The sequence below is a fragment of the Pristiophorus japonicus genome, chromosome 20 (assembly GCF_044704955.1).
Source record: "Pristiophorus japonicus isolate sPriJap1 chromosome 20, sPriJap1.hap1, whole genome shotgun sequence".
Lineage (NCBI taxonomy): Eukaryota > Metazoa > Chordata > Chondrichthyes > Pristiophoridae > Pristiophorus > Pristiophorus japonicus.
Genome location: NC_091996.1, coordinates 62,354,063 through 62,379,418, shown reverse-complemented (window position 1 = coordinate 62,379,418; position 25,356 = coordinate 62,354,063). Strand labels below are relative to the sequence as shown.

At 47.1% G+C, this 25,356-nt stretch overlaps 1 long non-coding RNA gene across 1 annotated transcript in view; it reads left to right on the top strand.

Annotated features, from left to right (window-relative positions):
• Positions 1–25,356, top strand: part of LOC139232942 (uncharacterized) — a 182,411-nt gene extending 157,055 nt beyond the window's left edge. Inside the window, exon 4 of the long non-coding RNA XR_011588118.1 lies at positions 25,168–25,356. This is a non-coding gene — a long non-coding RNA (uncharacterized lncRNA). The remainder of the gene's footprint in view (positions 1–25,167) is intronic.

The following is a 25,356-nucleotide window of genomic DNA, read 5'->3' as shown; positions in this document are numbered from 1 at the left end:
TGTTCCGTGGGGCAAGAACAGGCTTAAACGATGGGTCTACCAGGGTAGCCCTGTTTGTGGATCTTGGAAAAGAGGTAGAAGCAGGCTGTGCGGGGTTGGGTAAATGTGACTTGATGTTCGGTAGTGGGTTCATGGTCCAGGGGGAGGTAGGAGGAGGTGTTGGCGTTCAGCCTCCGCAAGGTAGAGGTCAGTTCGCAAAATAACAACAATGCCACCCTTGTTGGATCTGAGAATGGAGTGCTGCAAGTTCAGAGGGAGGTAGGCTGGAGTGAGTGAGGGGAGCAGAGAAATTGAGACGGCCAATGTCCCACCGGCAGTTCGCAATGAAAAGATCTAGAGACTAAGAGGCCGGAGGGAGGGGACCAGATAGAATGAGAATTCTGAAAATGGGAGAAAGGGTCAGCTGTGCAGGGGAAAGACTCCTGCCAAAGAAGTGGGCATGGAGACTGTTATATATGCAGACTATAGATATACTCCTTGTGTATTCACTGTATAGTTGCATAAAATTGAGACTTGTTTACCTGATGTTCTATCAATAAGGTTTACACTATGTATAATATTATGTACACTATGTATTATTAGGCGGGAAATTGTGTTAGGGAAATTGATGGGATTGAAGGCTGATAAATCCCCGGGGCCTGATAGTCTGCATCCCAGAGTACTTAAGGAAGTAGCCCTAGAAATAGTGGATGCATTGGTAATCATTTTCCAACAGTCTACCGACTCTGGATCGGTTTCTATGGACTGGAGGGTAGCTAATGTAACACCACTTTTTAAGAAGGGAGGGAGAGAGAAGGCGGGTAATTATAGACGGGTTAGCCTGACATCAGTAGTGGGGAAAATGTTGGAATCAATTATTAAGGATGAAATAGCAGCACATTTGGAAAGCAGTGATGGGATCGGTTCAAGTCAGCATGGATTTATGAAAGGGAAATCCTGCTTGACAAATCTTCTAGAATTTTTTGAGGATGTAACTGGTAGAGTGGACAAGGGAGAACCGGTGGATGTGGTGTATTTGGACTTTCAAAAGGCTTTTGACAAGGTCCCACACAAGAGATTAGTGTGCAAAATTAAAGCACATGGTATTGGGGGGTAATGTACTGACGTGGATAGAGAACTGGTTGGCAGACAGAAAGCAGAGAGTCGGGATAAACGGGTCCTTTTCAGAATGGCAGGCAGTGACTGGTGGGGTGCTGCAGGGCTCAGTGCTAGGACCCCAGCTATTTACAATACACATTAATGATTTGGATGAGGGAATTGAGTGTAATATCTCCAAGTTTGCAGATGATACAAAGCTGGGTGGCGGTGTGAGCTGTGAGGAGGACGCTAAAAGGCTGCAGGGTGACTTGGACAGATTAGGTGAGTGGGCAATCGAGTGGCAGATGCAGTATAATGTGGATAGATGTGAGGTTATCCACTTTGGTGGCAAAAACACGAAGGCAGAATATTATCTGAATGGCGGCAGATTAGGAAAAGTGGAGGTGAACGAGACCTGGGTGCCATGGTACATCAGTCATTGAAAGTTGGCATGCAGGTACAGCAGGCGGTGAAGAAGGCAAATGGTACGTTGGCCTTCATAGCTAGGGGCTTTGAGTATAGGAGCAGGGAGGTCTTACTGCAGTTGTACAGGGCCTTAGTGAGGCCTCACCTGGGATATTGTGTTCAGTTTTGGTCTCCTAATCTGAGGAAGGACATTCTTGCTATTGAGGGAGTGCAGCGAAGGTTCACCAGACTGATTCCCGGGATGGCAGGACTGACATATGAGGAGAGACTGGATCGACTGGGCCTTTATTCACTGGAGTTTAGAAGGATGAGAGGGGATCTCATAGAAACATATAAAATTCTGACGGGACTGGACAGGTTAGATGCAGGAAAAATGTTCCTGATGTTGAGGAAGTCCAGAACCAGGGGACATAGTCTAACGATAAGGGGTAAGCCATTTAGGACTGAGATGAGGAGAAACTTCTTCACTCAGAGAGTTGTTAACCTGTGGAATTCCCTACCGGAGAGTGTTGTTGATGCCAGTTCATTGGATACATTCAAGAGGGAGTTAGATATGGCCCTTACGGCTAAAGGGATCAAGGGGTATGGAGAGAAAACAGGAAAGGGGTACTGAGGTGAATGATCAGCCATGATCTTATTGAATGGTGGTGCAGGCTCGAAGGGCCGAATGGCCTACTCCTGCACCTATTTTCTATGTTTCTTTTTATATACTATGCTGGCACCACAAGAGGGTGCAACTGGTGGAGACCGGGTTTTCCTGCCCTGGTGGCAAGGGCTGTATAAAAGGGTAGCCACATGCGGCTGCCTCACTCTGGAGTTACGAATAAAGGACCAAGGTCACTGCAGTTTGAGTACAATACATTGCCTCATGGAGTCATTCATAGGTACATTACAGACATAACAACTGGCGACGCGAATACGGAATTTCACGCGATTATGGTTACCTTTGGCACACTAAAAGACTTCACAGAGGGTGATGATTGAGATGCCTTCATGTAAAGGCTCGAGCTATATTTCGTAGCAAACGACCTGGCAGAGGAGACGAATGCATCGGCGGAGAAGCGCAAGGCTATACTGCTGACCTGTTGTGAGCCCGTGGTCTACCGCCTCGTCAATGACTTGCTGGCACCCATGAAGGCCAAGGATAAGACATACGATGAGCTGACTGAATTAATTTGCGACCAACTAAAACCAAAAGAGAACATCCTCATGGCCAGGCTGAGATTCTACGCTCACAGCAGACCTGAGGGCCAGGAGATTGCAAAATATGCTGCCGATCTCAGGAGACTTGCGACACCATGTGATTTTGGCTCGCACCTCAACGAAGCATTGCGAGACATCGTCGTTATAGGAATTGGCCATGGGGGCCTCCTTCACAAGCTATTATTTGCCGACACCACAGTCAACCTGCAGAAGACCATCAGCATCAGTCAGGCGTTCATGACCTCGACCTGCAGCACCAAGCAAATTATTCATCCTGTGGACTCAAATCCGGCAAGTACTATACACAGAATGGTGCCTTTCACAGGCAAGACTGTAGAACGTGACTCTGCCCAGGGCAGAGAACACAGACCTCAGGGTTCCAGAACTCAGAGTCTGCCGAGGGGTGCTAATCGAGTAGCACCATGCTGTCGTTGCAGAGGAAACCATAGGGCTCACCAGTGTCGGTTTGCTGAGTACATATGCAAAGCCTGTAACATGAAGGGCCACCTCCAGCATATGTGTAAAAGAAATACGACTCACCGTCTAGCAGAGGAGTTGGTAGATGACTTTGAATCCAGCAGGGAGTATGACGATTTGGCCAGAGAGGCAGCTCAGCCCCAAGAAGAAGTGTATGGTGTGTATACCTGCACCACCGATTGTCCTCCAGTGAAGATGAAAGTTGAGATAAACGGCGTTCCAGTCTTCATGGAAGTGGACACGGGAGCGAGCCAGTCAGTGATGAGCCAGGATGCCTTTGAGAGGCTATGGAACGAAAAATGATCTGAGCTGGTTCCAGTACAGAAAAAGTTGCGCACCTACACCAAGGAGCTGATCCCAGTCCTTGGTATTGCAGAAGTAAGTGTAATCCAAATTGGTGTGGTGCACAAGTTATCTCAATGGATTGTTGCAGGTGATGGTCCAACGCTACTCGGAAGAAGGTGGGTGGGGAAGATCCAGTGGAAATGGGAAGACCTCTTCCTGCAATCGATGTCCCCCATGCTCAGACGCAGAGCAAAACCTCACTTTCGCTTGGGCCAGGCACCAGAGAACAGACCAGCGCAGCACCTGAGGCGCAGACCATCCATCATGATTGCATGGCAATGATGCAACTGGAACGACCTAAAAGTACCTTCCTGGCTCCAGTGGCAGGACTCCTGGGGAGGAAGATCAAATTCGCAGGCATTCTTCCAGCTTTTGTGGCAGAACCATGGGAGAGAAGGATCAAGGCAGTCGACCTCGAGGACAGAGGCAACATGGCATCCCTGCTGCAGCGAGGTGCAGCATGGCTGAAAAAAAAAGATGGCCGTGGCAATGCCATGAGGTGCAACACTGAGGGACCAACACGTGGTGTCTAACAAAGGATTTGATTGGGGTAAAGCCAGCAGGGTTCTCTTAAAGGAGACCTGCAACCAACTGAACTTAAAGAGACATTGTATGCATGACATTCAATGTGCAAAGGCAATTGGCACAAAGGACTGGGGGGAGAGTGATGGTATATATGCAGACTATAGATATACTCTCTGTGCAGTCACTGTATAGTTGCATAAGATGGAGACTTGTTTACCTGATGTACTATCAATAAGGTTTACACTGTGTATATACTATGCTGGCACCACTAGAGGGAGCAACTGGTGGAGACCGGGTTTCCTGCCCTGGTGGCAGGGGCTGTATAAAAGGGTAGCCACCATGCGGCTGCCTCACTCTGGAGTTACAAATAAAGGACCACGGTCACTACAATTTGAGTACAACACATTGCCTCGTGGAGTCATTCATAGGTACATTATAGACATAACAGAGACGAAGGCGATGGAAAAAGACTCAGCGTCGTGCCGAGCTCGAAATTCATTGAGGGGATGAAGGGGATGAAGGGGATGAAGCTCAGGCCTTTGCTGAGGACTGGTTATTTGGATTCGGAGAAGGGAAGGTCAGAGGGGATAGTGCAAACACAGCTGGGGGTAAGATTGGAAGAAGGGATGGCGTCAGTGGAAAGTGAAGGGGAAGAAGGTTCTGGAGGGGCATTGGTGTTCAAGGGTTGTTGAAGCTCGCGATCTTTGACACCTGAAAGGAAGAAAAAAAAGTTTTCTGTTAAAACGCCAGATGAGACGAAGGATGAAATGAAACTGTGGACCAGGACAGCTGAGAAATAGAGTGAGTCGGTGCTGCTGAAGAGAGAGGTCGAGAGCATGCCTGTGACGATACATGGTGTTGAACGGGGATCTCAGGATGCAGCGGAGCAGTGGCTCTAGGAACGCTGAATATCTTGGAGATATCTGTAATCCTGGGTGGATGCACAACAAGGGTGGAATTTCAGTTGGAATCCACGTGGAATAAGTCAGAGCCAGAGGCAGTTGCTGCAGAAAGAGATGTGGCTGTGAACGTGAGTTTTGGTAGTGATGCTGGTTGAGGGATAAATGTTGGCCATGACACCGAGACAAACTCCCCAGCTCTTCTTCGAAACTGTGCCATGAGATCGTTTACGTCCACCTGAGAGGGCAGACGGGACCTCGGTTTAATGTCTCATCTGAAAGTTGGCACGTCGGTGCCCTCAGTATTGCACTGGACTGTCAGCCTGGATTATGTATTCAATTTCCTGAAGTGGGATTTGGACCCTCAACCGTCTGACTCAGAGGCAAGAGTGCTACCACTGAAATTGCTTTTATGAATGTAGCCTTAAAAAGCGCTGATTGTTTGAGCTGAGGGATGTAGCATTTGCCGTGCTTTAGGTGGAATTGAGACAAATTCTCATTCCCACGTTATTTAACATTTTTCTCCCTCCACAAGGTTGCTGATCAGCCTTGAGAAGAGATCGCACTCTTCTCTCTCAATGTCACCAGTTATGATACTGTGAGCTGGCAGTGAGGCAAACTGATAGTGTACCAGCAACATTGCGATCATCCTCATAACGTGCTGGAGTAGTGAATTTAAGTTTCCGTTCTATTGCTTATTTCTGTTCCAGAGCTTTAATAATGGTCATTATAATCATCTTCCTTCCTGTCTTGTAATATAAATAATGTAATGGAGGGTTTACGCAGCCACATCGTGGGGTAGAAATTGCCCTCGGCCTGAACACTTTTTGAAGTGTTCTGGCCGCCGCAATGGATGCGGCGGCCTATCCGGTGAAATTCAGCTCCTTGGGGTTTTTTTTTCCAGTGGAGCGGAAGTGGATCATCATGGGGATGGAAGTGGGAGCAGAGCGCAGTGACCGTCACTAGTGGGGCGGAAGTGGGGGCGGGACAGAGTGTCCGCACCTGTCAGTCATCAGCGCCACGTTGATGACGTCATCGCGCTGGCACGTCACAATGTCTCCCCCCTTCGGTTAAAGGGGAGAGCTGCTGTGAGCTCTGCATATTTTTAAGTTAGGTCCACTGGGCCACCAGGGAATGTTTCGGCCGGGCCAGTGACCTGGCGCCCAAGAGAGGGTGCCAGGCTGTCTGTTGGTGGCTCGGCCGAAACCGCGGCATAATTGTTGGCCCGACCTAGCAGTTGGACAACCGGCCAGCAGCGGGGCTGCTCCCAAGGGGCAATTTTGGGCAAGTGGCAATTTCGCGAAGGGGTCCCCGCCAGACGGCAAGGTATCAGCGTGTGCATGCTGTGGCGGGAAAACGGGTGGAGCGATCCCGGTCACCGCTCCGCTCCTGAGGAAGGGCAATTTCTAAAATGGCGGAGCCTCCAAGGAGAGTCGGCAGCCCAGTGGACACCACTTTCCAGGGGTCAGAGGCCTTATCGAAAGAGGCAATTTTGGCCCCAGGGTCTTTAATGGGGGCTTTGGGGCATAGACTTCAAGACATGAAGAGATTAAGCCATGGGAATTCTGACTATAAGGGTTTTTCTTTTTTTTAATTTGTTTAATAAAACAAAACAGATTACAAATTAATAAAAAATAATATACATGAGATCTATTTTAGCAGGATTAATGGACAGCTGAACGGGTGACATCATCATTTATGTACAGACACATCACTAAGGTAATTACACTTTTAACCAGGTGTGACAGCTGATTGAAGCTTCTTGAAGATCCGATTTTGCCTGAAATCAGGAGAGATTTTTAAATGGGTAAATACAGGGGATTAACGGGATGCGAAGAACTTATTGAACTGCCTGAAATCATCATAGGCAGTCCCTCGAAATGATGATGACTTGCTTCCACGCCGAAAAGGGATGAGTTCACAGGTGCTTCAATAAAGGACCTAATATTCTGGATCCCGAACTACATGTTGAAGGGTGGAAGATGCCTGTGTGTGGAATTTTTTAACGTGTGGTGACCGTTGCATACCAGCCACCACACGGGCTTGACAGAGCTAGGTCTTGCTCCAGTGGCAAGGATTAACCAAGACAACTGAAGACCAGCTCTGCTGCACGGATCTAGTGCGTACACATATCGCATTGTGGGCTGGCCCGTGCTGCCCCTGGGCCCTTGCCTCTTCTGGACCCCGAATTCTTACCTCTCCTGGGCCCCAATCACATCTCTCTACGAATGCTTGCCGCTCCTTCGCCCCGACCTCGCCACTCCAGCTGTACCTGCCCGCACTGCAGTCAGCCGTCGCCCTCCTGCAGCAGCACGTGCTGCTTCCTGTAGGCCGAGCCATTCAAGGAAGCAGCATGCGGCAGCCCGGCCTGGAAATCGGCGCGCTCCCGGCCTGCAAGACCATCAGCAGGCCGGGGTCATTAGAGGGAGCAGCGTGTGGCGGCATACTGCCTGAAATAGTATGCTATCAGCGATGCTTTTGTAATTGACTCCTATGGTACTGGCAAATGGTTAGTGTCATTTTTCCAAAATCGAGGGCTGCCGATGATAAGCATGGACGGTGTAAGTGGGGACTACTAGTATCAATTCATATGATGTTTCAGCCAAACCACATGCACCATCCTGCATGTTGCTTCTCTCTGCCCCCATTTGCTCAGCAATAGAGCAAAAAATAATTCTGTCAACTAATCTCTTGAGCCTGCCTTGCATTTTCTTAACATTTATGTTCTCTAATCCAGATACTTTCTCCGGTTGAGGTGCTTTTCTTTGCTGCCGTCAGCCCAGATCCTATTATAACTCTTCATGCTCCCCTGGATTTGAACAGTAACTCTCTCCAGGCACACTGCGTTCATAAAAACACTCAGCCATTGTTAAATATTTGGCGGCATTGACTTCTCCAAGTGCAAAGCGATATGATTTGCCAACAGGTTGGCTAACAAAATTAGATGTTTGAACAATTCCCAATATTTGTAGCTTCAGGCCATATATCCAGCACCACTAAACCTTGATTAAATACCACTTATAACTCTGTAGTAATACATCTTGAACATTTTCTGTAACTCATCCAAAACTGGACACCCCCCATGTTTTCTCTTAGGTCCCGACCAACAGCATCCATTTTCCATTAGAGGGATATGGTAGTGCAGTGATTATGTTACTAGACTACTAATACAGAGGGCCGGGCTAACAATATAGTGAACAGGAGCTCAAATACCATCAGGGACGTTTGAGAATTTGAATTCAATTAAAAAAATCTGGGAATAAAAAGCTGATATCAGTAAAAATAACCATGAAGCTGTTGATTTTTGTAAAAACCCAACTGGATTACTTAATGTCCTTTAGAGAAGGAAGCCTGTCATCCTTACCTGGTCGAGGTGACTCTAGTACCACACCAACGTGGTTGATTCTTAACTGCCCTTTTACTCTTAACACCCCCTAAAATATGGAGCAAATGGTTTAATGGCACAGGTTTTATGTTGTGGGTTTTATGACAAGAGTGCTGTTATGTATTTAACCCCTTGCAAGCTGTATCACACTACCACCAGAGGGCCTACCTGTTGGAGTCCCAAGGGATCCCAGCATCCCTTAGGAGCACAGTATATAAGCAGGCCACCCATGAGGTACCTGCACTCTGGTGTCTTATTAAAGGGGCTAAGGTCACACTTGCTCATTGTTCAAAGTTTCATCCTTTATTATGAATGCATCAATTGGCGACGAGGTAACGTACAACCACGCGAAAATGCAAAGAACAGTTGGTATCCTGGAGAAGTTCTCAGAAGGGGAATTGGGAGGCCTTCGTGGAGAGACTCGACCAATACTTTGTGGCCAACGAGCTGGAAGGGGATGAGAACGCTGCCAAACGAAGGGCGATCCTCTTTACCATCTGTGGGGCAACAACCTATGGCCTCATGAAGAATCTTCTAGCTCTGGTAAAACCAACAGCTAAATCCTATGAAGAATTGTGTACGCTGGTCCAGGAGCACCTAAATCCTAAAGAAAGCATTTTGATGGCGAGATATCGGTTCTACATGTGTCAACGATCTGAGGGCCAGGAAGTGGCGAGCTGTGTCGCCGAACTAAGGCGCCTTGCAGGACATTGCAAATTTGAAGGATTCCTAGAACAAATGCTTAGAGACTTTTTTGTACTGGGCATTGGCCATGAGGTAATCCTTCGCAAACTGTTGACTGTTGAAACTCCGAATTTAAGCAAAGCCATAACGATAGCCCAGGCATTTATGTCCACCAAACAGATTTCGCAGAGTAAAGAAGTTTCGGCCAGTACTGTGCACAAAGTAACATCGTTTTCGAGCAGGAATATACATGGCAGAATGTACACGCCGACTGCTGTTGCACGACCTCAGATGACCCAGAGTTCGCCATCAATCGTTGTTGTGGAGGTGATCATCGGTCCCATCAATGCCGCTTCAAGCACAATGCGTGCAATGGATGCAAACAATGGGACACCTCCAGCGAATGTGCAAGCGAGCTGCAAACCCTGCAAACCCTGCAAACCATCACGTTGCAGAGGAAGATAGATCCACTGTGGATCAGGCTGACTTGGAGACTCGTACCGAGGAGGCAGAAGTGTACGGGGTACACACATTCACCACGAAATGTCCACCAATAATGTTGGAAGTTGAACTGAACGGAATTCCAGTATTTATGGAACTGGACATGGGTGCTAGTCCATAATGAGTAAAAAGGCCTTCGACAGGCTGTGGTGCAACAAGGCACACAGGCCCAAGCTCAGCCCCATCACACCAAACTAAGGACTTACACCAAGGAACTAATCCCTGTAATTGGCAGTGCAGAAGTCAAAGTCTCCTATGATGGAGCAGTGCACGAACTCCCGCTGTAGATCGTGCCAGGGAATGGCCCCACATTGTTTGGCAGAAGCTGGCTGGGAAAAATCAGCTGGAACTGGGACGACATCCGATCGCTTTCGTCTGCCTTATGTGCCCAGGTTCTGAGCAGGTTTCCATCGTTATTCGAGCCAGGCATTGGAAGCTTCTCGGGGGCGAAAGTGCAGATCCATTTGGTTCCCGGTACGCGACCCATTCACCACAAGGTACGAGTGGTACCGTATATGATGCGTGAGAAAGTGGAAATTAAGCTGGACAGGTTGCAGCGAGAAGGCATCATTGCGCCAGTGGAATTCAACGAGTGGGCCAGTCCGATTGTCCCGGTACTTAAAGAGAATGGCACGGTCAGAATTTGTGGGGACTATAAAGTAACGATTAACCGTTTCGCGCTGCAGGACCAGTACCCGCTACCCAAGGCAGATGACCTACTTGCGACCCTGGCTGGAGGGAAGACGTTCACCAAGTTGGAGCTGGAGTAGTCTTCGAAAGGCCTCACCTACATCAACACGCACAAAGGTCTGTTCATCAAAAACAGATGCCCGTTCGGGATTCGGTCGGCCGTGGCAATCTTCCAACGGAAAATGAATGCCTGCTAAAGTCGGTTCCTCGCACTGTGGTTTTCCAGGACGATTTACTGGATACAGTTCGGGACACCATGGAGCACTTGAAGAATCTGGAAGAGGTTCTTAGTCAGTTGGATTGCAAGGGAGATGACTGGGGATGGGGGAATTCACAAGAGGCTGCCTTTGAGAAAGCCAGGAATCTGTTGTGTTCAAACAAACTGCTTGTCCTGTATAACCCTTGTAAACGATTAGTGCTAGCTTGCGATGCGTCGTCCTATGGGGTCGGAGTGTGTGTTACAACAGGCTAACGAATCGGGGATTTTGCAACCAGTCGCTTATGCATCCAGGAGTTTGTCCAAGGCCGAAAGGGCCGACAGCATGATTGAAAAAGAGGCTCTGGCATGCATTTACGGGGTAAAAAAAATGCACCAGTACTTGTTTGGCCTCAAGTTTGAACTTGAAACTGACCTCAAGCCGCTCATATCGCTGTTCTCTGAGAACAAAGGGATTAACACCAATGCCTCTGCCCGCATCCAAAGATGGGGCGCTCATGCTATTGGCATACAACTATGTAATCCGCCATAGACCGGGCACAGAGAACTGCGCTGATGCTCTCAGTCGGCTACCATTGCCCACCACCGGGATGGAAATAGCACAGCCTGCGGACTTGCTCATGGTAATGGACGTGTTTGAAAACGAAAAGTCACCCGTTACGGCCCGCCAGATCAGGACATGGACCAGCCAGGATCCTTTATTGTCCTTGGTAAAAAACTGTGTCCTCCATGGGAGCTGGTCCAGCATCCCAGCTGAGATGCAGGAGGCGATTATGCCATTCCACAGGCGCAAAGATGAAATGTCCCTGCAGGCAGACTGTCTGTTGTGGGATAATCGCGTGGTCTTGCCCAAGAAAGGCAGAGATACGTGCATTTGTGAACTGCACAGCACCCACCCAGACATTGTAATGATGAAAGCCATAGCCAGATCCCATGTGTGGTGGCCCGGCATTGACTCAGACTTAGAGTCATGCGTGCGCCAGTGCAACACTTGCTCTCAGCTGAGCAAAGCACCCAGAGAGGCACCACTAAGTTTGTGGTCGTGGCCCTCTAAACCATGGTCGAGGATCCACGAGGACTATGCGGGCTCGTTTCTTGGCAAAATGTTCTTGGTTTTCGTGGATGCTTACTCAAAATGGATTGAATGTGCAATAATGTCTGTAAGCACGTCCACGGCCACCATTGAGAGCCTACGAGCCATGTTTGCCATGCACGGCCTGCCTGATGTCCTAGTCAGCGATAATGGGCTGTGCTTCACCAGTGCTGAATTCAAGGAATTCATGACCCACAATGGGATCAAGACCGTCACATCTGCCCCGTTCAAGCCTGCATCCATGGCCAGGCAGAACGGGCACTTCAGACCATCAAGCAAAGCTTGAAACGCGTGTCGGAAGGCTCCCTGCAGACCCGACTGTCCCGAGTGCTGTTCAGCTACCGCACCAGACCCCACTCACTCACCGGGGTTCCCCCAGCCGAGCTGCTCATGAAAAGGGCACTCAAAACAAGGCTCCCTCTTGTCCACCTTGATCTCCATGATCACATGGAGGGCAGGCGGCATCAACAAAGTGTGTACCATGACCGCGCAAATTTGTCACACGATATTGAGGTCAATGACTGTGTTTGTACTCAATTATGGACAAGGTCCCAAATGGCTCGCAGGCACTGTCATAGCCAAAGAGGTGAGTAGGGTGTTTCAGGTCAAATTGGCCAATGGACTAACGTGCAGAAAACATTTGGACCAAATCAAATTGTGGTTCACCAACAGCTATGAACAACCCGAAGAAGACATCCCCAGCAGCCCGGCAAGGCCGGCTGCCCAGCAGCCCAGTGAAGAACGAACCAACTCACCCACACCCACATTTGTACCAAGACGATTGACAAGGGAGCGTAAAGCCCCAAATCATCTCACCTTGTAAATAAGTGTACTATTGACTTCACGGGGGAGTGAAATTATGTATTTAACCCCTTACAACCTGTATCACACTACCACCAGAGGGCCTACCTGTTGGAGCCTCAAGGGATCCCAGCATCCCTTGGGAGCACGGTATATAAACAGGCCACCCACGAGGTACCTGCACTCTGAAGTCTTATTAAAGGAGCTAAGGTCACACTTGCTCATTGTTCACAATACTCAGTTTCATCCTTTATTATGAATGCATCAGATGCCTTATGACATTGAGTTTGAATTAATTGTTCGTTGTTGGAGATTAAAATATAATTTGATCACTGGACTGCATTGCATTCCTTTAACTCAGTCCCCGTTACTGCTCTACATGGAGCAGAGTGAGCAGGAGATTATCATTTGTTTTATTCTTAACTATCCCTAATACTATCCCTAAGAGGTGCAAAGGATGAGGTTGATTTGAGAGATAAACAGGGTTAAAGCCATGTCCGTCTGTTTGACAAGCCTGAATTTGGACAGGTTATGAGCAGGGTGATGGGGCCTCCTCATTATGTAGATGATTATAGAAACTAGGTCATTGTCAATATGTTTGTTCCATGGTGTCAGCTGTGACAGGCAGGCTGTGGAAGTGTCAAGTATGTACCGACTCCAAAAATATAATTGCTGTATAACATTATCTGCATTGAATTGTATTTATAAAAGTTATCAAATTTTACATTTAAATTAGTTTGAAAGCTACTTGGCCCAAGACTCAAAAGAACTTAAAACATGTTGGTAAAACCCAATCCCACTCACCCTTTGAATGCTGAATAACTTGGGCAGATTCAGTTACAATTGAGTTTTCTATTATATATCATCTGGTAACCGAAGGCTGTAATAGAATTATAAAGCAGTAATTGTGGAATTTGCATGTGACAGAGGCTTGCTATCGGCATCTGCACCATGAGATTGAATTACTGCTTTGAATTCCCTTGCAGGTCTCCATTATCTTTTAAATACATTGGAGGAGTGCATTTTCATTTAAAGTTGCTTTTCTTGCCAATGCAGTGGGCCTTTTCTTCTGCGGTAGAAAAGATATAATTAGATCATGTGACAGACCCTGCGGTATTGTTGGCTTCTTCTCAGTTTACCTAAATATTCTTTAACTGTTGTCATATATAAGTCTCCACTATGTGTTCTGAACTGAGTGGCAGAAATGGAAAGATGATGTTTTATGTTGCATCCAATCCGTACACTTACAAAGTGCGGCATACCCGCTTGTAGTAAGATACATTCAGCCAGCAGGTAGCAATTGAGTGGGCTTCGGACACTTGAATGGATCCAGCTGGGTACATCACTTTCTGCCGGCAGCAATGACTAGTGGGATAAGTACTGTTTGATTCATTTAGCACTACTGTCAGAAAATTCGTCTTCATGTAGAATAATAGTGGTGTGGCACTTTGTATTTGAAGATGGTGGTGCAAAGGAAGAAGCGAGCATAACATGGGTGCATTGATGACTATGCAGGCAAATGAAAGATAGGCATTGTCCACCACAAGCCCTGACATAACCACGTTCCTAGAGAGGCTCTCCTGTTGATCCCTCTGATACTGCCAATGCTTCCATCTCTCGCATCTCGCCTCCACACTGACACGGCGTTGTAGCTTAAAATGCTTCACTCCTCCTCTCACCTCAGCCCGCCATTGTCGCTAGTCAGTGGCCATGAGTATCCTAAGAATCAACGACCATGTTTTCCTGCTTCAGGTGAATCTTCATTGTATCTTTCCAGCACCTTTGTTTATTGTCCTGCTTTCTTCTACCATCCACCAGTTCTCCATAAAGCACCTGGTTCGGTACCTGTACATCATCCATCCTAACAACATGTCCTGCCCAACGCAACTGAGCATTGATTATCATAGCCTCAATGCTGGTGCTGTCAGATTGTTCCAGTATTTAGTTGTTAGTGATCTTGTCTTGCCACCTAATATGAATTAAGGTGCAAAGGTATCTTTAGTGAAACCTTTCCAGCTGTTCAGTGTGCCTTCTGTAGTCTATGTTTCGCACCAGTACAGGAGATTGGTAAGGAAAACCACCTTATAAACCTCCAGTTTAGTGACAACCTTGCTATCGCGCTGATTCCAAACACGCTTGGATAGTCTACTAAAGGCCTTCCATGCTATGCTCTCTGTATGCAAGCCGTCACTTCCTTATTGATTCATGCATCAAAACATTCACAAGATTTTATGTAGCGTGATCAATATATGGAATGGATTTCTGGAGGCAAAGGTCTTGAAAGCATTTGAACATCGGATGTTACATTATGAAACAGTAGATTATTTCTGGATGAATGAGGTAGGAATAACAAAATGCCTCCCTCGTCTGTATCTATCTTGTGATCTGTTTTTGAGTTTATTCTTTGAGTTACATGTGAGTAAAGTACAGAATGGCAATTTTTCAAATGGTTTTTCTCTCAATTTGTCCCTAATTCATCTTGTTACCACTATTCTTCTTTCATTGGGTGAGGGAGTTTGGGCTCTGATTACAGCAACAACTGCTGGAGCATGTTTCATGATCAGCCAATAGTGCACATTGTTCGAAGGAGGCCAGCCTGGGAATACTGCTCCGTAATTAGCAAGGCCTATCACACTCTCCAATGCATATGAACCCAGCGGAGTAAACCATATTCAGGCGCTGGAAAGGGTTAGTGTGCAATAATTCTCCTTATGCCATCAAGGAATATTAAAGTTTGTGACAGTGAACCTTTTTACACTGGTCATAACCTGACCGATGCCAGAATGCAAATGACCTAATAGCATGCACATTGCCAATGTGTGATATATCATACATCCAGCATGCCCACTCTCAAAATACGACGTACCCTTTTGCAGTGCATTGCTTCTGACACCAGGTAGGCACTGCGTGGGTAAGTCATATTTTCCAGTTGGGACAGCTGTGGTTGAACACATCACATTCTGCTAACGGGTCCTATCCCAATCGGATAAATTACATTCTGAAAGTTGGAAACATTTAAAAAGGGTGAGTCACATTCTGAGAAGAGGCAGGATCCGAATGGGCGAAGTCATGTTTTCCATTTGGGATGGTTGAAGTCACAATTCTGCCAATGGGTAAAATCCAAGTGGGATAAATCACATTCTAAAAGTTGGAAACATTTGAGCAGGGTGACTCACATTCTACCAGTGGTCAGAATTCGAATGGGTTTTGGAGATTGGGGATGATCTCATTGCATAAGTCACATTTTACTGACAGAAATAATTGGAATAGCGTAGGTCACATTTGGCCTTAGCATCATCACATGGGGAAGAGGTGAAACATGATGGATTGAATAGTCATCTCGCAAAGAAGTGCAGGGGATCAAGAATGGGATTTATGTATTCTTCGTGCATCTCCTGGTCGGCGTGTACCCTACATGAATCGCAAGGGTTATTGCTCACAAAATGTCCAGGTGGTGTGTGACCATCTGCATCACATCATGCAAGTGATGGCCAAGTTCTTAGGCAGCAGAGCTGTAATGGAAAGCACCATTGGCATTGTCAAGGAGAGCATTTGCTGCCTGAGTAGCTGAAGGTACTGCCATTGTGGTTTACTGCATACTGAACAACATAGCCATAGAAAGAGAGTCATCAACCTGGAGGAACTGCAGCACGAGCATGGCTCATGACATCTCTGCATAACCCTCCGCAACACACAGCAGGACGAGTATGATGATGTGCTTGAGCATCAAAGGGTGTTCTCTGGGCGAACGCCTGGGCTGCTGTAGTGATGCTTCAGGTTCTTGGATCGGTCAGTGCCACCTTACAAAATGGTCTGGAGAAGGTGAACAACATGGTGACTGCATGCTGCGCAATATTCCCAACAGGCAGAGGCGCAGCTACTAGCTGTGGAAGAGCAAGCAGATGAAAGTACAGAATAGTCAGCAGCAGATAACCAGTCAGTGCACTCTGAGAGACTGAGGCACCTGGAGATGAGTGTGTCTTCCCAGCTCCCCCTCTGCTTCTGATGTTCATCTACATTGGCCTGTTTCAACGTGCTCTTAAGATGTAAAGGAACAAAGAGGGAGTGCAGGTGCAAAGACCCCCCCCCGAGGTGTTGTCGCTCTAAGTTCTACAGCCCTTGTGCTGCCTCTTTTGTAGGTAGGTAAATTGATTCAGAATTGTTGCTGATTGGAGTGCAATTGGGCATAACCTTTGCTTCTTCACACATGCTGAGGTTAGAGGAACTGCCAACTGGATAGTGATGTGTTCTGAAAAATCCCTCTCTCAAGGTTGACTATTCACTTTCCCCCAACAAGTTCAATCAAGCCCTCATGGCCTCTTCAAAATGTATTTCCCAATACATCTATAGCATCAGTCTGACTGGTCATGGGATCTGTGCCAGTGCCTTGCACAATGGGGCTTGAAGCTACAGATGACAGCCACTGGCACTTGCTCTATGGCAGGCTGCAGTCGAGATGATCATTGCTCTACTTTAGTAGCCAGTTTGGACATGTGGTGCACATCTGGATGCAGGACTCCTTTAAACCATCCAAACTGACCTCAAAAGCCAAGTGACATATCAGCACTCTATTGAGATATAGTCCATTCATAACTAAAAAATGTACTGAAATCTGCATCTCTAGGCAACAGAGGATAACATAGAAACATAGAAACATAGAAAATAGGTGCAGGAGTAGGCCATTCGGCCCTTTGAGCCTGCACCACCATTCAATAAGATCATGGCTGATCCTTCACCTCAGTACCCCTTTCCTGCTTTCTCTCCATACCCCTTGATCCCTTTAGCCGTAAGAGCCATATCTAACTCCCTTTTGAATATATCTAATGAACTGGCATCAACAACTCTCTGCGGTAGGGAATATCCTCAGATTAACAACTCTCTGAGTGAAGAAGTTTCCCCTCATTTCATTCCTAAATGACTTACCCCTTATCCTTAGACTGTGTCCCCTGGTTCTGGACTTCCCCAACATCGAAAACATTCTTCCTGCATCTAACCTGTCCAGTCCCGTCACAATTTTATATGTTTCTATGAGATCCCCTCCATCCTTCTAAACTCCAGTGAATACAGGCCCAGTCGATCCAGTCTTTCCTCATATGTCAGTCCAGCCATCCCGGGAATCAGTCTGGTGAACCTTCACTGCACTCCCTCAATAGCAAGAACGTCCTTCCTCAGATTAGGAGACCAAAACTGAACACAATACTCCAGGTGAGGCCTCACCAAGGCCCTGTCCAACTGCAGTAGGCCCTCCCTGCTCCGATACTCAAATCCCCTCGCTATGAAGGCCAACATATCATTTGCCTTCTTCACGCCTGCTGTACCTGCATGCAGGCTGTGTCTGCCGAAAATATCCTTAACCATCTGAAGCCCCTCTTTCCCTCTCTCCACACGTGATCCCCTTTCCTCATACTAATCCCATTGTCTGGTGAATCCTGCTGTACAAGGTCCATGGGTCTCTGTGCTGGTGCTGGATGACCCTGGAAGGTGTGGGCTACTGTCAGTGTGGCGAATCCTATTTCAGGTTATCCTCCTGGCTCATGTCTGACACCTCTTCATCTGTTTAAAGAGTGGCCGAGATGTTATGATTAAGTGATGCCACGTTTGCCATTTCTGAAATGTCGGATATGGTAACTGTTATGTTTTGGATAAAGAGTCAGACTAGATACTGCAAGCTCAAAGTAAGTGTGACCCTAGTCCTTTATTACAGATCTCAGAGTGCCTCTCCAGTCTGTGAGGCCTCCTTATATACAGGTGCTCCCAAGGGATTGTGCAATCCCTTGGGACTCCAGGGGATAAGCCCTCTGGTGGTTAGACATGGTAATTACATGTTTACGTACATAACAACACTTCCCCCCCCTCCCCCCCCCAAAGTCAATAGTGTTACTATTTACAATATGAGTCGATCTGGGGCCTTCCTTTCCCTGGTTGATCGTCTCGGTGCAAATGCTGGTGTTGGTGAGGCATTTGTTGGGCCTTCGCTGGGCTGCTGCGCAGCTGGCCTTGCTGGATTGCTGGGAGTGGTGAGTCCTGCTGGGCTGCTGCGGGTGATGGGTTCTGCTTCATGGTCAACCGCTGGATCAGTTGCCACTTGCATGTGTGTTGGAGGCTCGAAAAAGGTAGAGTCTATTGTGGGTTGTTCTGGATAGTCCGCAAATCTGAGTTTGGTTTGGTCCAAGTGTTTTCTGCAGGTGAGTCCATTTGCAAGTTTGACCACAAATACTCTACTCCCCGCTTTGGCCAAAATAGTGCCAGCAATCCGCTTGGGACCTTGTCCATAGTTCAACACAAATACAGGATCATTTACTTCAATTTCACGTGACACATTTGCGCGATCATGATATGTATTCTGTTGAACCCGCCTGCTCTCTACCTGTTCATGTAGATCAGGGTGGACTAACGAGAGCCTTGTCTTAAGTGCCCTTTTCATGAGCAGTTCAGCGGGAGGGACACCGGTGAGCGAGTGGGGTCTTGTGCGGTAACTAAGCAGGACTCGGGATAAGCGAGTCTGCAGTGAGCCTTCAGTTACCCTTTTCAAGCTCTGCTTGATTGTTTGAACTGCTCATTCTGCCTGACAGTTGGACGCTGGCTTAAACAGAGCAGGTGTGACATGTTTGACCCCATTGTGGGTCATGAATTCCTTGAATTCGGCACTGGTAAAGCACGGCCCATTGTCACTTACAAGGACATCAGGCAGGCCGTGCATGGCAAACATGGCCCGTAGGCTTTCAATGGTGGCAGCGGACGTGCTTGCCGACATTATCACACCTTCAATCCATTTGGAGTACGCATCTACAACCACTAAAAACATTTTTCCCAAGAATGGGCCTGCATAGTCGACATGAACCCTAGACCACGGTTTGGAGGTCCAAGACCATAAACTTAGTGGCGCCTCCCTGGGTGCATTGCTTAACTGGGAACATGTATTACATTTGTGCATACAGGACTCTTAAGTCTGCATCGATAGCAAGCCACCACACGTGGGTTCTGGCTATCGCTTTCATCATTACAATGCCTGGGTGGGTACTGTGGAGATCACTAATGAAAGTGTCCCTGCCCTTTATTGGCACAACTACCCGATTACCCCATAGGAGGCAGTCTGCCTGTATAGACATTTCATCTTTGTGCTGCTGGTATGGCTTTATTTCTTCCTGCATCTCTAACGGGACACTAGACCAACTCCCGTGGAGTACACAGTTTTTTTACGAAGAACAGTAAGGGGTGCGGGCTCGTCCAGGTTCTAATCTGTCGGGCGGTAACTGGTGATTGCTCACTCTCGAATGCTTCCATTACCATAACTAAATCTGCAGGCTATAGCCTACTGAGAGCATCGACACAGTTTTCTGTGCCCGACCTGTGGAGGATGGCGTAGTTATATGCCCATCTCTGGATGCGGGCCGATGCATTTGTATTTATCCCCTTATTTTCAGAAAAGAGGTACATAAGCAGCTTATGGTCGGTTTCCAATTCAAATTTAAGCCCGAACAGATATTGATGCATTTTTTTTACCCCGTAAACACACGCTAACGCTTCTTTTTCGATCTGTAGGCCCTCCCGGCCTTAGACAGACTTCTGGATGCATAAGCAACCAGTTGCAATTTCCCAAATTCATTAGCTTGTTACAATACACACCTGATCCCGTATGATGACGCATCACATGCTAGTACCAAACATTTACATGGATCGTACAACACAAGCAATTTGTTTGAACATAACAGCTTCCTAGCTTTCTCAAAGGCATTTTCTTGGCTTTTACCCCATACCATTCATTTCCCTTATGCAGTAAAAAGTGCAGGGGTTCTAACAATGTGCTAAGACCCGGTAAGAAGTTACCAAAATAGTTCAGGAGTCCTAGAAACGACCGCAGCTCCATCGCGTTCTGTGGTCTCGATGCGTTCTTGATTGCCTCAGTCTTCGAATCGGGGGCCTGATGCTGTCTGCTGCAATTCTTCTCCCCAGGAACTCCGCTCCAGAAAAATGCACTTCGAACGTTTTAACCTGAGCCCCACGTGATTGAGCCGACTAAGAACCTCCTCCAGGTGCTGCAGGTGCTCGACGGTGTCCCGACCTGTAACCAAGATGTCATCCTGGAAGATTATGGTGCGCTGGACCAACTTCAGCAAGCTTTCCATGTTCCTCTGGAATATCGCTGCGGCCGATCGAATCCCAAACGGGCATCTGTTGTAAGTGAAAAGACCTTTGTGCGTGTTGATGCAGGTGAGGTCTTTCGAAGATTCCTTCAGCTCCTGCATCATGTAGGCCGAGGTCAAGTCCAGCTTCGTGAACGTTTTCCCTCCCGCCAGCGTCGCAAATAGGTCGTCTGCCTTTGGTAGCGGGTATTGATCCTGCAGCGAGAAACGATTGATAGTTTACTTTGTAATCACCACAGATTCTGACAGTGCCATCTCTCTTGAGGACTGGAACAATCGGACTGGCCCACTCATTGAATTCGATCAGCGAAATGATGCCCTCTCGTTGCAGCCTGTCCAGTTCGATCTCCACTCTCTCTCATCATGTAAGGTACCGCTCTTGTCTTGTGATGGATGGGTCGCGCCCCTGGAATCAAATGGATCTGTACTTTTGCTCCTTGGAACTTCCCAATGCCTGGTTCGAACAGCAAGGGGAACTTGCTTAGGACCTGGGCACATGAGCTGTCGTCGACGGACAAAAGCGTTCGGATGTCGTCCCAATTCCAGCGTATCTTTCCTAGCCAGCTCCTGCCGAACAGCATAGGGCCATTGCCCAGTACCATCCAGAGTGATAAATCATGCACCGCTCCATCGTAGGAGACCTTTATGGTAGCACTGCCAATTATGGGAATCAATTCCTTTGTGTACGTTCTAAGTTTGATACGAATGGGAGTCATGACTGACCTTGAAGCCTTGTTGCATCACAACTTATCAAAAGTCTTTTTATTCATTATGGACTGGCTTGCGCCCGTGTCCAGCTCCATGGACACCGGGAGTCCATTTAATTCAACCTTCAGCATTATCGGGGGACACTTTATGGTAAATGTGTGCACCCCATATACCTCAGTCTCCTCGGTCTGAGGCTCTGGTTCGTCATGATCCACAGTGGATCTGTCCACCTCTGCAACTTGGTGGTTTGCAGGATTAGCAGGGTTTGCAGCTCATCTGCACATACATTGGAGGTGTCCCATTGTTCCACAGCCCTCGCAAACGTATCCTTTGAAGCGGCATGAATGGAATCGATGATCACTCCCGCAGCGCCAACAAGGTGTTAATTGCCTTGCATTCACCACCCTTGATGGCGGACTCTGAGTCATCTGCGGACGTGCAGCTACAGGCGTGTAAGTCCTGCCATGTAAATTTCGATTCGCAAACAACGTTACTTTGTTCACAGTACTTGCAGCAGCACTAGTGTGCTGGGAGATTTGTTTGGTATTGTCACTGGTGGCGATAAATGCCTGGGCTATCATTGGCTTTACTCAAGGTTGGGGTCTCTACAGTCAAATGTTTGCGAAGTATTACTTCATGGCCACTGCTAAGTACAAGGAAGTCCCTGAGCATATGCCCCAAGTGTCCTTCAAATTCGCAATGTCCTGCAAGGCACCTTAACTCGGCGATGTAGCTCGCCACTTCCTGGTCTTCAGACATCTTGTACGTGTAGAACCGATATCTCGCCATCAGAATGCTTTCCTTCGGCTTTAGATGCTCCCGGACCAGTATGCACAACTCATCGTATGACTTGTCTGTGGGTTTCGCTGGAGCGAGCAGGTTTTTCATGAGGCCATACGTTGATGCCCCGCAAATGGTGAGGAGGATCGACTTTCGTTTGGCAGCGTCCCCTTCTCCTTTCAGCTCGTTGGCCATGAAATATTGGTCAAGTCACTCCACGAAGGTTTTCCAATCATCTCCCTCCAAAAATTTCTCCAGGATGCCCACAGTTCTCTGCATTGTTGCGTTGGGGTTCGTCATCTGTATCTCGTCACCAATAAAGAGTCAGACTAGATACTGCAAGCTCAAAGTAAGTGTGACCATAGTCCTTTATTACAGATCTCAGAATGCCTCTCCAGCCTGTGAGGCCTCCTTATATACAGGTGCTCCCAAGGGATTGTGGGATCCCTTGGGTCTCCAGGGGATAAGCCCTCTGGTGGTTAGACATGGTAATTACAGGTTTACTTACATAACAGTAACAAAGTGGTTATGTTACTGGACTTGCAAGCCTAATAACCCAGAGAACATGAGATAAAAGTTTGAGAATTTGAAACCAGTTTAAAAATCTGGAAATAAAAGCTGGTATCAGTAAAAGTAAGCATGAAGCTGTTAGATTGTCATTAAAAACCCAACTGGTTCACTAACGTCCTTTAGGGAATGAAACCTAAATGTGACTCCAGTCCCATACCAATGTGGTTGACTTTTACTGGCCTAGAAAGTCCCCCAGTTGTATCAAACTGCTATCAGCGGCTCAAGAACATCACCTTCTGAAGGGCGACTAGGGGCAGGCAATAAATGATGGCCTTGCCATCAACGCCCGCATCTTGAGAATTAATAAAAAACAATACGATTAAAAGCGCTTCTATAGTGTGGATAGACACTGTTTGCATATGTTGTTGAGTGGTGAAATCATCACACCTACCAGTGTGTCAGCGCATCGCAGAAAGATTTACAGCCAGGAGGATCACTGATCCAATGAGCTCCATCAAGGATGTTCCTGTGGAAAGTTCCCACCTCTCGTATTGTGGGACAATTTAGCCTAGAATGAATAAAATAGCAGTAATTGAGACACACAGAATGCTCTTGTAGGGTTTCTGCTATAGTACTATGATTAATAATTGGGTAACAGGTGGCCACTTTTAATTGCTTTGCAACAGTGTCATTCCTGTCTGATATCAGAATAGTGACTCATAGGGAGCCCTGCTAATTGTGAAATTTCTCCCATTGCTCTATGAGGACCATATTTTCGGCCTTCTTTTCATAATTACAGTCATCCCTGTTTCAGTTAGGAAATCACCGTATTATTTTGGGTTGTACAGCCTTGCAACTGAAAGAAAAATACAATTTATACCTGTGTGTTCACATTATAGCATGAACGTCAGCTGCACATCTTGGATAATGTCACTGTGGTAACAGGCAGCTGAGATTTCTATCAGTTAGCCATATATGGTCATCTTCATATTTGTCCTTGAAGCCTTCCTCAATGTATTCCTATTAGCTCACCCTGGTGCTCTTCTTGAGACCATGAAACATCTTCCTGTTTACCTTCCCGGTTTGTAAGATCATTGAATCATGCTGCACAGAAGGAGGCCATTCTTCCTTTTGTGCCTGTGCCAGCTCTTTGAAAAAGCTATCAAATTAGTCCCACTCCCCCGCTCTTTCTCCATAACTCTGCAGATTTTCCTTTTCAAGTATTTATCCAATTCCCTTTTGAAAGTCACTATTGAATCTTCTTCCCCTCCCCTATCAGGCAGTGCATTCCATCATGGGCACACTGCTCACAAACTCAGAGTCTTCTTGCTTACCTTAAGGTCCTGACAAGATTAGACTTTTTCAGAGCAAGCTGATTCATGGCCATGTCAGAGAAATGTGCTTTGCAAATGTTTTATTGAACTATTCCTCTCTGATCCCTCACACACTTCCCAATCTCGCCAGATCCATTTCCCTTTTCTAAGGTCCTAACTCTACTGCGAATTTAGTTACTGTCTATGCCCTCCTCCAGATTGTAACCTCTCCACAGTGATCCCAGATGAAAAGAGCCTCCATGGTGCTATATCTCAATCATCCCCACTGCAGGTGTTGATGAATCTTAGAACCCCTACTGCAGTCCGCTAATGACAAGGGTCACCCATACTCTTATCAAAGCCTAGGACACCCCCACCGCCGCCCCCCTCCCAACCCACAGAGCATTGAAATCCTCTCCCTCCCTCAGCGCTGCTAAATTCCAGATACCTACCTCCAACTGGTATATCTTGCATACAATCTTGGTGCGTATCATCATCCTTAAAAATGATAAGGGATAAAATTAAATACATATGCAATTTTATATATATATATAAAATGCCATTCAATTACAGTTTTCACAGAATAATGACAGAGTTGTGGAAGTCTATCACTAAAGCGCCAGTAAAAATCCAAGAATAACGTAAATTAATACAGAATTTGACTCATTCCATCACCATAAAACAGTGATATTTTTGCTATAATCCTACATGGCAAAAATACACATATTGTAAAACAGCTTCCTTCAATTCATATGAGCAATGCCACGGGAGAGCTGCAGGTAATATAGAAAGAAAGACTTACATTTCTATAGCATCTTTCACGACCTCACTATGGGCTCAATTTTGATCCAGCCCATTTTTCGGCGCACTTACCGGAGATGCGGCGCTTTTCTCTGATCAGAAGTGCGCTGAAAAATTTCCTTCCTACTTTGGCCGCTGTCTGGCCTCTTCCCTGTGGTCACGCAGCATGGCCAGTCGAGTCGGGGGCGGAGCCAGTGTCCTGCGCCGAAAACAGTGATGGGACATCTGCACATGCGCAGTGGAGTGTCCGCGCATGCGCAGTAGCTCCTCGCCCCCAACCTCTCCATGTGCTTGCTGCAGCCGCTGTGTGGGACCCGATACCAGCCAAATGTTGTGAGTAGGGGTATGGAGTGGCAATTGCATGGACTGCTTAGTTTCATTGATCTATGTGAAACATTGCTGCCTGAAGCATATGAGCCAAACTGTGTCAAATTGCTCACTGAAGAGGTTGGCAGGTGGCAGTTTGTTTGATAACATGCGAATGTATGGGGGAAGAGGGTAGAGGAGAAACATTATGTAAGGTTTTAATAATTTGGTTGGAAAATGCCTATTTATGGACAAATTGGAAAATACATTATTTATCGGCAGATCGGAGGCGGGAGCTCGAAGTGCGTGGAGAGGCCTATAAAGGCCCAGTGGCTGCGAGAGGCGGCGGCAGATCGGAGGCGGGAGCTCGAGGTCCGTGGAGAGGCCAATAAATGCATGCCTGTGCAACTTCAGCTGGGAGAAAAAGCAAAAAAGAAATAGAAAGAAATCAAAAGGTGACGTCACAGCCAA